Raw genomic sequence first — 15,111 nt, 5'->3', positions numbered from 1 at the left:
CTAAGATGACATTATTTTGCGGTAACATTAAACATCTTCAGCCTATTTTAGAGAACATTTATATCCTAGACTTAGTTTAACAATTGACTACATCTTTCCAATGATGAATGCTTTTCCCATCTTTGAGCACTCTTAAGTGTAACCTGCTTTAATTTTTTTTGCAAAAGCAATACATTCATACAATAAAAATTCAAAAGGAGTGAAAGGAAATAGAATTAAAATTGTCCTCTTCTCTTCTTAGCCTTCACAGAGTTTCCTTCCCCAGAAGCAAGTACTATTATCAGTTTCTTGTAAATTCCTTCCTTGTATATTGTTTGAGAAACACACACATCCACAATTTTATTGTTTTTACACAGAGAGTTACTATACTATACTTATTACTTCATGCCTTACTTTTAAAAAATGTTTCCCTCTATAGCACAGCATTCTTTTTTAATATCAGTTCACACAGAGCTGTCATATTCTTTTTAAATAGTGCTTAGTTTCTATAATGACTACATGAGCACAACCGACATGAACCACCCTCTGTTGACAAACAGATATACTATTTTCAATGCTGCCTTGGATTTCCTTGCACATCTGCTATTTTGCTGAGATGTGAGGAAGCTAAACAACAGGGTATAGACTATCTGGGTAAAGGGACATGTGAATTTAAACGTTCTGTAGATGTTGTCTGCAGAGGTTGCAATAGACAGTATTTTGGTTTACATTTCCTCTAAGTATGTACGGGAATATGGGACAATGTCCCTGTCTTCCACCCTTGCCCACAATGTGTGGAATGAAATCTTTAGTTTCTTTGGGTATATACTAGGTGAAAACCGGTATTTGTAGTTAAATTTTAGAATTTTCTTATTATGAATTAATTTTGGCGTTTTACTGTGTTTAAGACTCAATTTCCATGAAATGTTTTTATCTCTTTCCCTGGAGGAAGAAAATGCCAGTGGCTTCAATAGCCAGTCTTCTCTTTGTCATTTATTAAGGGAACAACTTGCCTCCATAGGCAAATGTCTGAATTCTTAATGAAGAGATGTGACCACAAATATATGTGTAATTTCTGAGTTGTATTGTCTCGCTGCCTTTTCTCTTTAGAAATGATGAATGTTTGTACAAGATGACGAGACAGACAAGCTACGTTAGATCATGGATAGAAGTTACATTTGTAGGGAAGCTGAGCAACAATATAACACTTGGGCTACTTATATACACGCTATTATATGAGACAGGAAAAAAAAAACCCCTAATTTTAAAGCTATCTTGCTTTAGCAATTATTATTTTGATGTTTTTTTTTTAACATAAACTTCATCTGTATGTTAATGAATGTGGACAAATTATATTGAGTCATTGGTATTTTTCTAATTGACTTGTAGATGCTACTATATGCAAACACTAAAAAGCTCTGAATAATTCATACAAAATTTTCCTCTCCAATTTGGTGTTTGTTGTTCAGATTTATGATTTTTTGCTAAAGTGAATTTTTTATATTTGTTTTATCAAATTTATCATAAAAGTTTCCTTTTATGGAATCATGATTTTTAGCAGTTTTTAAAAAGATTTCCCCCATGGGGTGCTTATTTTTTAAATTGCTTTGTAAACACATACTTTTTAAAAAAGTATGACATTTCTACTATACACAAAGATCAATACAAGACTGACGGCAGACATGGAAGTGACAGATCAAACATAAAGGTTTTATAGGAAAAGTAGGAAAGTAAGTTGTGATGGCAAAGTGTGCGATTTTTAAATAATAAATTAGAAATGTTAACACTTAAAGAAAAAAATATAAATATTACCAAGATTAAGAACTGTTCATCAGATAAAGAGAAAAAGTGAGTAAAAAGGGCAAGGAAAGTCCAGGAGAAGATATTTGTGTATTTTTGGAAAGATATTTATATACGGAATAGCTAAAGTCCTAAAAGGTAATAGATAAAAACAGACAACACAACAGATAAATGGAGAGAAGACATTAAGTCACTTTGCAAAAGAGCAAAATCAAATGTGCCATAAGTATATGAAAAATGCTCACCATCATTATTCACCAAGGAAATACAAATTAAAGTCACAATGTGATATCACCATAAATCCACCAAAATAACTAATGTTTTAAAATACAATATAAAAGCATTGGTGAGGATGCAGAGCAACTGAAATCCTCACAAACTTATGGAAATGTACAATGGAAATCTATATGGCAGAAACTACCACAGCTAAACATATGAATATCCAAGAATACTAATTTCCAATAGAATTATGTACATATGTTACCAAAAAAGGTGTAAGAATACATGTAATACCCCAAATTGAAAATGATTATGTTTTCATCAATACTAGAATGGATAGATAAATGTAGTGTGTTCTCCCAAGGAAATACTACAGAACAATCAGTAGAGATGACAGTACATCCAACAACTGTGTTTAATGATATGGATGCATCCCACAAACACATAAGCCATGCATCTTTAACAGGGCTGAGATTGCCCCCAACAGGGCAGATGAGAGATGAAAAACTTATTCTTTTTATATACATAAAAAGCACAGCTATAACAGGATTGGAGAATGCTTCTTAAATGCTGTCTGAAATCTAGTTTCTACTAAATCCCTTTTTATCAAGTTGTGTTACCTCCTTGGCCACAGGGGAGATTCTGGTGAAAGAAGACTTGTTCTGAATTTTCACTATCACACCATGAAGCAAACAGAGGAACGATGCCTACTTAACCTACCACAGAGCCCAGCCTTACAAGTATAGGGTGAATATCTGTTGGTTGGTGCTGACCCTTGGCCAAACCTAACTAAAATGTATCAGCTGTTGATCAATGCAGTTACAAGCTAGGGTCCAATGTTGGGGTAGTCTATGTTATCCTGTCACCATCATTTATGAACAGTGTGCAGACTGATGATCTTCACTTGGTTTTTGTTATGCTATCTTGTTTTCCTTTCCAGCCTGGTTTGGCTGGATAACCAGGTGGGATACAAAAGATCCCTCCTTGAATGAGATTGTGGCTCCCTGGGAACCAAAGTTATCACACGTATTTTGTGGTTTGTGATCCAATAGCGAAGCATGTTTTATGTAACCAGAAACAGACTTTAGAAGCTGAAGCTGGAGATCTCAGATTTTCATGATGTTTGCCCGTGCTTTCTCCTTCTTCTGTGCTGTACCCCTCACTTTCATCAAAGCATTACATGCGTATTGCTTTTCTTACTGATCATTGCACTAATTTCAACCAGCTTAACTGATGTACCATCTTACCACTCAAATGAATCACTGCTGCTTCTAAGGAATAGAACAAATGCGAGGGCTAGAGAGAAAGCAGCTCTCTCTCTAAACTTCCCTAAAGTCAAAGTTTCTATATTGTGGAACATGTTAAAATAATATGGAGAAAGGGAAGGAATGATTAGTTGACACTCTATTCTTTTAATTTGAGTCCATCCAATAACATAGCTGACCCGTGAGGTAAGAGAGTAGTTCACCAGGTAAATACTTCTCCTGTCTTTGAGGGGTATTTCCTGGATAGTAACTACTGCTCTTCTCTGTGTCTTTCTGGGAACCGCATGAGCAGTTGATCTTTTGCCCTCGAAGCCTCATAGATAGGCTAAAAGAGTCTAATTATATTAAATCCAATCATATAAATGCACTCTTGGCTGATAATTCTTTCCCTATTTTTCCAAATTCAAATTATACTCAGCAGTGTTGTCGAAAATATGTTAGCTCACAAAAGATTATGCAATAGGCTCTCAGATCAGAGTCTGAAAATGGCTGTTAAATAAGACAACCTCAGGAGCAGGAAAAATGCCCTAACTGTGAGCATCAAGTCCCCACTTTCTAGGGAAAGCACTAAATAGAATCTACATGGTTTCTTTAATTTGGAGAACACTATCTTCAACAAACAATATTGTACACACTACCTCAAGTGAAAAAGTATTAACATGTTCTATATTTTACTCCAGTCTTTTGTAATAAGTGAAATAACCTATTACTGATAAAGTTGGAATCTCTTTCACATGCTCCTACAATTCTATTTCTTTATTTCTATCCCTGGAGAAAAATCATTGCCTAGAATTTGGTATGTGTTCTTCCAGTACATATTTTATTTTATTTTTAAAAAATTAATCTTTATTTTGAGGGGGAGGTAATTTGTTTTGCTCATCTATTTATTTGATAGAGGTACTGGGGTTTGAACCCAGGACCTGGAACTTGCTAGCATGCACTCTACCACTGAGCTATACATTCCCTCCCTCATATTTTAATAATTTTCCTAAATATATATTTATCCATAAACGCAATGTAGCAATATATCTTATGCTTTCATTTGTATAATATGATTCACATCTTTTAGATACATATGGGGTGTTTTTTCCAATGTCACATTAGGTTTTTGAGACCTATGTATCTTGAAACATAGATTCAGGAGATTCAAGCCCTAAATTCTCCACAATTCTATTTCTTGTTTTTCTCTATCTGCAAAAGTATCAATTGCTCTTAATCACTTGTTAATATCAGTGGTAGTATCATCATATAGTATTATAAATTTCATACTTGTTAATATTTTCTCTTCTCTCTCACTTTCTCTCTTCCTCTCTCACTGCTTTAACTTAACGGCTGACGCCAGGACGGCCAACTATCAATCATGGTATAATCTTTTCTACGTAGAGTAGAGCTTTTACTGGGAAAAGTGGGCTACATGAGCATCTGAAAATGCTTCAGAGTCACAGAGGTGAAATGGGTGTCTTATTATTCATTCATAACAAGGTCCTTTCCACTACAGCTAGGTTTGTGTTAATGAGGTGAGTTTTGGAAAGCACCTGAGGATGGGGGCTGGTTGCCAGGGGAACTAGCCAAGAATAGAGAGATGAAACTTTCAGTCCCCAACCCTTGATTTCTAGGGAGGGAAGAAGGGTTGGAGGTTGAATCAATCACCAAAGGCCAATGAGTTAATCAATCATGCCTATGTAATAATGCCTCCATGAAAACTCCCCAAAAAGTGGGTTTAGAGAGTTTCCAGTCTGGGGAACCAGAACACTGCGACATGTAACTGTACCAGGGGCCTCAAACGCCACGAGGACAAAGAAGCTCCTTTATTCAAAACCTCACCCTGCATATCTTTATCTGGTTGTTGATTTGTATCCTTTAATACCCATGGTAATACATCGATAATGTAATGAGTAAATAGGTTTCCTGAGTTCTGTGAGCCATTCTACCAAATTAGCCTGTCGCTAGGATGGGGTTGTGGGAACCTCGGTTGGTCAGAAGTACATGTAACAACTTGGACTTGCAACTGGTATCTAAAGCAGAGGACAGTCTTGTAAGGCTGCACCCTTAACCTGTGGGATCTGATGCTTTCTCCAGGTAGATAGTGTCAGACTTGAGTTGTAAGATACCCAGCTGGTGTCCAAGATTGCTTGTTGATGTGGGAAAACCTCTCCCCAGTACATTGAAATTCGTCCCAGAATCCTTTTAACACCTTAGACTTATACAATGTTTCATGTTGATTGTATCTGTATAAAACTGGAAAAAATAAAAGTGTATAGTCTACCTTATTTGACAATCATCACCAGATTTTCTTGGGCAGATTTATGTGTGTCTTCTATGTACTTCTCATAGCATCATTTTGTTGAATGTGCCCCTTCTTTCTCCCATATAGATTTTGAGCTTCTTAAGTGCTAGTACTGTGTTTACTGGTATCTTCCCAGTGCCTGGGTTGCTTGACAAGTATTTTCATAGAAATGTGTAAATGTGTTGTCCCTAAAACAGATAGTTGGTTTAGAATTCCATTTCATTTTCTCGTAGAGACAATTAAATAACATGCGGAATTTTTTTCTTTTTAGCAAGCACTATTAATAATAGAGCAGCGTTGCTAGAAAATAAGTGCATTAGGTATTTTGATAGCATTTTGATTAGGATCAAAAGTGTACATTTAGCCTAATTCAAATGAATATCGCTTAATTATTTTAAGAGTAAAAACCAAATACCCGAGGTTATTAGCCGTTTGAGATCCAGGCAAATCCTTTCAGAGACAAGGAGAGAAACACTATTTCACTAATTTATAAAAAGTGTCAGACTTCAGTGCAATTCTAAATGACATATAGCTGAAAAGAAGAAAGTGTGCATCAGTTAATGCATTTTTCATATGAAGCTAAATAGCCAAATATTTCTGAATATTAGAATCTCTTAGAAATTATTAGAAACAATACATATTTGCTAAAAATCAATTAGAAATATCTTCTAGTATTTGGCAACGTTGGCACTAAATCTAATCTATTCAGATTTGCTCTGCCCCAAGCCCTGAGACTCCATTGTACTGCTAGACATTTGTTGTTAAAATTGTTTCAACTATTCAGTGTCTACTCTCCCTTCTAGTAACAAACTCCCCAAAGACCGTTTCTTTTTTCTTCTTGTTTGCATTTTTGGAGAGAGTATCATTGATATTCATTGTCTGTCCCTAGATAAGATGTAGGCAGGCAAAGCCTATTAGATTCTATCAAGACTTTAAATCATAAGCTAAGTGACCCAGATACGGGGGAGGGGAGTCGAGCTGATTGACCAAGGCAGCAACAGGGGACTCAATTTGTTCTTGCCCCCTCGACTTCTTGCCTTGTCCTTGCCAAGGTCTTCAGTTCTTCCTTCAATGAATTCCACCTTCTCTCATATTAGTCAGGGTAGAGTTCTGTAAATTACAGCTAAAGTACCATGAAAAGACTTCTTTGAATGATTTGGTTCCAGCATTATTTGAATACCTTTGGATCATTTTATTAGTCCATTCTGAATAACATGACTCACATTTGTCAAACTCTTTCCAAATACAAAACAACCAAACAAACATGGTAGCTGACCCCAGATCTCCAGTGCATGGGTTTCAGAAAGGACCTACCTACCAACCATGGTAAATAAAGTCATGATAAGAATGCTTAGTGTTTCTGGAAGTTTATTTTTTTTTAAGATTTTTTCACATTATTACCTTATTTAATCCTCATAAGAACTCTGCGAAGTAGACAGAAAAGAAAATACTGCTCCATTCTTCAAGGGAGGCAATTAAGTTTGAAAAAGAAAAAGAGACATCAGAGAACTATTGAGTTAAAGGAAAATGTCACTTAAATAAAATCAAGTTGCATATCAAGTCTAAAAGTATATTGTAAAACCACATCTAGGGAAGTCCTTTATTTTAATGTAATTATTTTATGTATAAGAAGCCATCCTGCTTTAAAAAAAAAAAAGACAAAGCCTGGTGTTTCAGTTCAGTGTTTGATTCCTCAAGCTTCCTTTCCTCAACCAGTGCTATTCCTACTAGTCTAGCTAACAGTCTTTACTTTACAAAACCTGATAATAACTTTCTATTTAAATAATGTATAGTGACTTACGGTATTATTCTGACTCAAGGTTGAAGTTGATGAGGGTCTTTTAACTCTCAGTGAGGTCATGAAGTTCTGCACTAAAGAGACTGAATATGGGAAAGGGGGTTCTTTATTTTCTGAAGCCCCCAATAGCTACTCAACCAGCAAACATTATAGAACACAAGCCAGGAGTTGACAAATAATCATTCAGGATCTATCTACTTTTAGAACTGTTTTGTAAATTACCACACACACAGATATGTATGTATGTGTATGCATACATACTTATATCTTAGAAATAGATTCAGTCACTATTACTAAAAAAATCTGGGAAATGACATTTTATAACTATTATAGGTTAAAACATTCCCTTTTTTATGGCTTACAGCAAGTTTGCTCCATTTCTTTCTGTTCTTTTCTTGCTGGAAAAAAACAACTAGCTATCACCATTTCTAAAATAGACTTCATGTTTCTGAAGACCATTCTTAAATTATTCCTCAATTTCCTTTCCCCCAGGCTAAATTATCCTTTTTTATTTTTACTTTTTTTTTCTTATAGGCCTTGCATTTCAAGCTTTAATCATCTCCATTGCTCAGCCCCTGACAAAATCACAGCACATATTAAACTGCCATTGATTTATTCATTGGGGTGCCCAGTGGGGGCACAGAACATTCTACAAAGTGTCTTTCATTCATATTCTTGTGATTTCAGCCAAGAACAGAAATTCTGATACAAATTTAAACAGCATTCCATATACTGTGTTTGAAGTTAAAATATGAGGCCTGTGAAGGGTTGACTTTGTCAGATAAAACCTGCCCGCACCAAGGATTTTTAAGTTAATGTAGGACTAGATACTTACATAAGTTCATTTCATTATTCAGGAAAGTATTACTTTCTTGTCAGATTATCCATGCCCATTGTATCTGTGATTTTTCGGTTTACATCACAACATTTTAGACATTTCCCTTATAAGCACAAGAATAAGAGAAGGAAAAAAATCTAAAATTCAAATTGGATCTATATTTACTAATTTGTTTTCACTACCAAGCTTAAAAGTAAGTTAAAAAACAAGCTTGTTTTGTTTTGACTGACAACTATTTTTTTAACAGACTCAAGCATTTTGACTTAAGCATTAACACACTTTAGTTTTCCTTTATTTGTTTGAAGTAAGAAATTCAAGGGTTCATATTTCAGCATTCAAGATCATCTTTCCTTCCTCCAATCTGTTTTGTTTTTCCATTTTCAGTCTGAGATAATCAACTAATGCTACTGGGAGACCAGATGCTCGTAAAACCACCTTCCGTGTATTTCTTAGGAATGGCTATTCAACACTTTATCCACTGTAACTATTTCTGTGGGGTCGGTCATAGAGCTGTAGTCACTCACCCCCTGGAGCCTGGTAAAGTGAGTCTGCTGCCTACGAGTTCTGTGACTTACCTAATTCACATGACCACTTTGATCCTCTGTTTCCCCTTGATTTATATTTAGCTTCCGTATTAGGCTAGTGTGCAGATTAAAGGTAAAATATTGTATATATGACTCCATGCCCATTGCCTAGCATACAGTAAGTACTACCAAAGTGAATGCTATTATAATACATACTATCTTAATGCCATTAATCATAAAACGGAGATACCCAAGCATTGTTGCATAAGTCTAGTTGCTATCAATGATAATCCTCAAAAACTCAGTGGATTAAATAACAGTTTATTTTTGTTTTGGGGGGCAGTAATTAGGTTTATTTATTTATTTTTAATGGAAGTACTAGGTATTGAACCCAGGACCTCATGCATGCTAAGCACACACTCTACCACTAAGCTATACCTTGCCCCTAATAATAGTTTATTTTATCACACTTAGTAAAACCATAGTGGAAAATATAGAAATACCAGAGTACATGGTTACCTCCTAGGGAAAAAGATAACAAAAATCTTACTTGACTATTAGATGTGAAATTTACTGTCGTATATTTAAAAGGAACTGCTTTAGAGAAACAAGCATAAAAGTAAAATAGAATTTAAAATATTCAAATGTCAAAATCACATACTAAACTTTATGTACCCTGCAGCTAACTTACCATTCTTATTACTAATTAGGTTCTTAATACCTTCAAAATTTTAAACTGCATTTTTAGATTTTAAGGAAGCACACTGAGAACTACTGGGAAACATACCATAGTTTGTTTCAGGTATTAGAAAAGGGCCCCATGCTTTCTCTAACTGTCTTCTTCTCCCTTGTAACAGTATTAACTTAAAAATCATTTCTAAATTGCTCTTATTTACAAAAAATGCACACAAAGAATGTCTTTGCAAAGCCAGTGTTTTTGTTTTTTGAAGAAATAAGGTATTTTTATTTTTAAAAAATATGGCATGTGAAATGTACAAAAACCAAAAGTATACGTTAGTAATTGAGAAATCTATTCATACACTAGTATGAACTAGTAAGTTAAATAAAATTTAATGACCAAATGATGAATATTTGGGTTTAGATTTCATGGAACTGATAAAATAAAAGATTTTATAACATTTACAAATAATATTCTATCACTTCTAAGAAAATATCTGTACTTTAGATTTGACTTTGAACTCTTACTGTCGTGGAGAACTTGCTAGATTAAATACCAGGAGGCCTGGGTTCTAACTCAGATTTTCCTGGACAACTTCTGGGACCTCAGACAGACATTCTAAGCTTCAGCTGTCTTACTAAGAAAGCTATGGTATTTAAATGGTGAAAATGATATAGTGTAGTGTTTGAGTGACTGTTAAATGAGAAAATATATATGGAGACACCAAGCATGAAGTTAGGTGCGTGGTAGACATTTGAAATGCCCGTTCCGTCAATTGCCCATTCCCTAGTTTAATTCCCTTCTCTCTTTTTCCTCCTCTTCTTCATCTCCTCTTCTAACCTCTAGAAACTGACAGCTCTACCTAGTTTCTCTAGACCTCGAGAGACTGTAACTTTGAACGTCTCTGGTTTCCCTTTAAGCTGAATCTGCAGGCCAGTACATGCAGTTACCTCCTTACATTCTGAACATTTTTGTCCGCTGTCTTGTTTTGTGCTTATATAACTTCATAAAGTGACTTCAGTAGGGAGGAGTGGATGTCCAAGATGTACAAATTGTGTTCAGTAAATGATTTTTGATATAAGAACAGGTGCTAATGGAACCATGATGTAGATGGAAGTAAAGCCAGACAAGGATCAGTCTGAGGGATCCCTAGATGTTTTAGAAATATGACTATTCCTTTTCAAAGGAGAATAATTACAATTTTGCTGACTCTTTGAATGATTTTAAAATTTAAAATGCAAATAATTCCAAATACTGCTTTTTATAAAATATAGGTATTTAAAATATAAAGTGTTTACAATTTTGTGAAATGTTTTCATATTTTGCATCTGCAAACAATGTCTAATTAATAATTATGTTGGTTGAACCTAAAATTTTTATTAATGCAATATAGTTTTAAATCCCCAAATTAAAAGTAAATGTTTTTACTGATACAGAGAATAAATTTCTATTGTTTTCAGCCACTTATTTTGGGGTACTTTGTTACAGCAGCTCTAGAACACTGATACAGGCTATTTTAGCTTCTACTTTTGAGTGTACATATATCACAGGAAAACACTTCCACGTATGTCCATAAAGGGACATCTAAGAGCCCATTCACTGAGGTGCTGTTTGTGGAGATGGGGGATGGTAAGCAGTTTCTAAGTCTATCACTGGGTAATTTTGAAGTTTCATGGCTTATCCAGCGTGCAATCCAATACTTACTGTATTGGATGGTGAAACTGAAATGCAGGAGCAGGACACGATTTGCCCAAAGCTACCTAGCAAATAATTGATAGAATCCAGACTCTTTTAAATCTAAATCCTCTTCAAATGATTCGTAAAGATGTGCTACAGGGTAGATATTTAAAGTCCCATTATTTTAATATCTTGTTCATCATTTTGCTTATGAATAATTGATTCAAGCGTAAAAATAATAGCACTTTGAAAAATGCACAAATGCTTTATGTAGTTGATTTGAGTCCAATAGTAACTATTATTAAGCTTAGTTGATTGGAGGCTGAGAAAGGTACAGCTTTAAAATAAATATTTTAGAGTAAGGCACAGATTATGGCAAATGGAGTAGTTATGGCTTCTAAATAAGCTGTGATAGTCTTACAGCGTAATTATTTCCTATTAAGAGGTAGAAGTAGATTCAACTGTGAAAGGCTATCATCAGCTTGATTAAAATTTCTGATAGTGATTCTCATTTCTTCAGACTTCTCCCTGAAGACAGAATAATGACAATGTTAACTACTATCATAACAATTGTCAGGCCTCCAGGTATACAGTGTTCCTGCTCTTGAAGAGATTACAGCTATATTAGGGAGACAGAATACACAAGAATGTCTGATAAAAACATAAGTGATAGTGTACTACAAACACTTTGCAATAGCACAAACAAAATAATGGATTGATATGCAGTCCAGGTTAGTTGCCAAAGTGTTCCGAAAAAGCACGGTACACAGGAGAAGACATGGACTGATTGCTCGATAGTTGGAGAACATTCTAAGTGTAAAGAAGACCACGTATTATGGAACAGTGTTGTGGTCTGGAAATCCATGAGTTGATGTGGGTGAAAGATCAGGCGTTTTAAATAAAGTTCACAGTGGAGACTTCTCTAAAACCATTGTGGAGGAGAAATTGACAATGTTTTAGGATAACAAATATAAAAAGTTTAGAAGGCTAGTCTGATTTCTCTAGATTTGTTCCTGGGAGGAACGGACAGTAATGGAGAATTTGGGGAATGATACTGGGAAAATTCTAAGTTTGGTGGATATGCTATATATTTGCCAGGCATTGTTCTATGAAATTTGCATACATTTGTTATTAAATCCCCACAATTATCCTAAGATGGATGCAACCTCATTGCCTCATTTTACAGATGAGGAAACTAAGGCACAGAAACTTTTAGGAATTCTCCACGGTCATTCAGATAATACATGTACAGCCCCAGTTTTGAGCTCAGACGGTTCAACTCTGAACCCACACTCTTAAACACAGTGTTAAACCATCTCCTTTCTGGTTACCTAATTCCTGTGCATGTCTGTGAGCTGTTATTTTCAAATTTCACATGCACAGTGATTCAACATTCATAAAATGGGTCATTTCAAATACTACTTCCCTTTTTTCCCTTTGTCGAGAAAATAGCCTCTTTATATAATTTTTGTTAAACAATTGTTTTTCTAATTCCCACCTTTGCTTTTATCCCCTTATACACCCCTTATACACAGTTCCTTAGAAATTAGAATGTTTATGTTAAATAGAATGAAATTCTAGTCTTGCAGATATTTTCTTATTGCAGCAAATGTAGTAACTCAATCTTAATTCACCTTAGAAGACATTAACATGTACTGCCCCTTGAAAGAAAGACAAAAAGAAAAAGGGAAAGAAAGAAGGAAGGAAGGAAAGAAGGAAAAGGACATTTGTTGAAAATAAAATTTTCAACAAACATTGATAAATTGGACTATATTAAAATTACCAAATTTGTTCTCAAAGGACATCCTGAAGATAGCCTCCTGACTGGGAAAAGATATTTATTATTTGGTAGTACCTCCTGAAATTGAATGTACCTTTACCCTATGATCCAGAAATCTTAATGCTAGGTATATACCCTACAGTGTTAATCATATATGTGCCTAAAATCACCTATAAGCAAAATAGAACATTTTTTATTCACATTTATTGAGATCATATGTTTTATTTCCTTCAAATTTAACATGTTATATTATATTAATTGATTTACTAATTTTAAATAAACATGAATCCATGCAACAAACTCAACAAGATAGATTATATTGTCTTTTTTATTCATTGTTGAGTTTGGTTTGTTAATATTTAGGTTTGCATTTTTGCATCTATGTTCATGGGTATGTAAATTTACTTTCATGTGCTATCCTTATTTGTCTTAGATATCAGGGTTATGTTAATCTTGAAAATACTGTTGGTATACATATGTTCTTTTCTTATTTTCTAGAACAATTGGTGTAAGATTAGAATCATATGCCCCTAGAAGTTAAAATTTATTACCGATGCCATGTAGACTAAGAATTTTCTTCAAAGAAAATATTTAACTATTGATTTAATTCAATTATAGGATTATTTAGAATTTATAGTTCTTCCTTTGTCAATATGCAACTTGTGTTCTTCTGAAGATTTGTCTATTTCATGTGAACGTTCAGATGTATTGGTACAAAGTTGTTCATTATATGTTAATGTATTAAATATCATTGAAGTTTATTGTATTAGATTCCTCTTTCATGAACCAACTTTGAGCTTTGTTGATTCCATTTGGTCTGTTTTGTATTTCATTAATTTTACTTCATTTACTCTTTGGGCTTATTCATTTTCCTTTTCGTAATTTTTGAGTTCTTACATTTGTAGCCTTTCTGCCTTTTGATTTTCTAACTTAGGCAAATCTTGGATATTCTCCTCTAACTCCTAAATGAACCCTTAAATTCACTGTATTTGTCAACTGCCTTCAAGGCCTACGGTAATGTTGCCATGCTTAATTCTGGATTTCTACATCAGTTAGATTTTGGCCAGATCATGGATTATTTCCTCAGTATCTTATTAACAGCTCAATGCTAATTAGGTTTTTACTATTTTTCAGTGGTCTCTAATCATTTTAATTATTTTCAGCTGGATTGATGGTCCCAGTGCTTAGCCCAAAATAGTCTTGAAGGCACAAAATTTTATTCTTTCCATAGGTGAAGCCATCTCTTTATTTTGGATTTTTTTCTTAAGACATGTCCTATTCTTTTCTTTATGTGTGTTGCCCTTTTTCACGCTCTCTCCCGTTTTTATTTTATTCCCAACATTGAAGCAAACATTGAATACAATATGCAATGACTACATGATATAAAAACTTGAAAGCTTCTTTTTCTGCATTTGCGCAGCCAGTGAGTCCATGTATCTGAAATATGAACTTTTATCTTCTAAAATATTATGTATCTTTTTTCATGGTATCAGAGAATGCTACGGCTGAAATAGGCAACCCCAGAGTCTCTTTGCCGTACAGTTAGAATATTTATCCCTCACTCAGATTTATTTATTTCTTACTCAATTAGCAGCCAGATTCCATGTGGTAACTCAGAAATCCATGCCTCTTCCATCTAGTAGATTCTCAGATCTTCCCACTGGGTCCTCTGTATCTGGCTGTGAAATGACTGGGGATTAGCGGCTGTCATAGGACATCTGGTGGGCCATACCTGGAAGTGTGTTGCATTTCCATCAGCAATCCATTGTTCATAGTCACATAGCTTCATATAGATAGAAGGCTGGCTGGGAAATGTAGAAACACTCGTTCTTTCTACAGCCAGATTAAACAGTTACCAACACAATAGTGAGTTAATTGAAGATGACAGAAACAAATAACAACTTGGAAAATTGGCTCTATCTGTGTGGCTAGGTTGTCTATTAGCAAGATGACATGACACACAGCCAAATAATTCAGACACCTATTGAACTATAAAATTAATTACAGTTATTTGCACGGTATCATCTTCAAGAATATGGTCATGGATTTGCTTAGCCCCTTATGTTGCTAGTTGTGGAATCTTACCAAAAGAAAAATAGTTTTTGATTTTTTTTAAACTGAGTACTAGAAAAACTGCCAAGATATCTCTTTCTATTTCTATATAGATTGCAGCTATATAAATAATACAAGCTTAGCCTGATTTGATTTTCTAGTGATTCTCAAAGGATTAATTACTGTTTTGCTTCCTTTCAAACTAACTGACCA

At 34.4% G+C, this 15,111-nt stretch overlaps 1 protein-coding gene across 1 annotated transcript in view; it reads left to right on the top strand.

The window, feature by feature from the left end:
• KCNC2 (potassium voltage-gated channel subfamily C member 2) overlaps positions 1–15,111 on the top strand; it is a 414,715-nt gene that overhangs the window by 271,360 nt on the left and 128,244 nt on the right. The window lies entirely within an intron of this gene.

Source organism: Camelus dromedarius, chromosome 11 (genome assembly GCF_036321535.1).
Source record: "Camelus dromedarius isolate mCamDro1 chromosome 11, mCamDro1.pat, whole genome shotgun sequence".
Classification (NCBI taxonomy): Eukaryota; Metazoa; Chordata; class Mammalia; order Artiodactyla; family Camelidae; genus Camelus; species Camelus dromedarius.
Note: the sequence above shows the minus strand (reverse complement) of the source record. Positions and strands in the feature narration are given on the sequence as shown.